This window comes from Bos indicus x Bos taurus, chromosome 22, assembly GCF_003369695.1.
Source record: "Bos indicus x Bos taurus breed Angus x Brahman F1 hybrid chromosome 22, Bos_hybrid_MaternalHap_v2.0, whole genome shotgun sequence".
Taxonomy (NCBI): domain Eukaryota; kingdom Metazoa; phylum Chordata; class Mammalia; order Artiodactyla; family Bovidae; genus Bos; species Bos indicus x Bos taurus.
Window position 1 is genome coordinate 47,081,661 of NC_040097.1, and position 727 is coordinate 47,082,387.

Genomic DNA, 727 nt, shown 5'->3' on the forward strand with positions numbered 1-727 from the left:
GTGATGATACCATGTGGCAGCCGCAGACGCAATTACCAGGAACAAGACTGGGCAGACTCTCGCTCTCTTTCCACCAGGCATTTCAAGGCAAGACTGAACTCTTAAGTCTGTAAGGCCGAAGGATACTGGGAGATGGGGATAGAGAATGTCCAGGGAAGGAATTTTCTTCCAGATGATGTGGAAAGGCGGGAGATGGGTGATCAAAGAAAAGAAGAGAGATGACTGGTTTGTATCCCAAGTTGGGTGAGTGGGACGTACCAGTTGTGTTAAGATCCCTCTGGGAAGAGGGGACACCTTTTATGGGTGAGGTTTTAAAAATGTGCACTTTTGTGCTTGCTTTCGCAGCACATATACTAAAATTGGAGCAATACAGAGAAGATTAGCATGGGCCCTGTGCAACAATGACACGCAGATTCGTGAAGTCTTCCATATTTTTTGATATATGGCAGAAATCAACACAATATTGTAAAGCAATTATCCTCCAATTAAAAATAAATGAATTTATTTTGAAAAATCTGCACTTCTGACACCATAAAACTCCTAGAAGAGCTCATAGGCAAAACATTCTCTGACATAAAACATACCAATGTTTTCTTAGGTCAGTCTCCCAAGGCAATAGAAATAAAAACACAAATAAACAAATGGGACCTAAGCAAACTTACAAGCTTTTGCACAGCAAAGGAAACCATAAACAAAACAAAAAGACAACCTAAGGAATGAGAGAAAA

At 40.6% G+C, this 727-nt stretch overlaps 1 non-coding gene across 1 annotated transcript; it reads left to right on the plus strand.

Annotated features, from left to right (window-relative positions):
• Positions 1-329: 329 nt before the first annotated feature.
• On the plus strand, positions 330-436 carry LOC113881078. The gene has a single exon (XR_003507932.1). It is a non-coding gene; the product is annotated as a U6 spliceosomal RNA (small nuclear RNA).
• Positions 437-727: the final 291 nt, after the last annotated feature.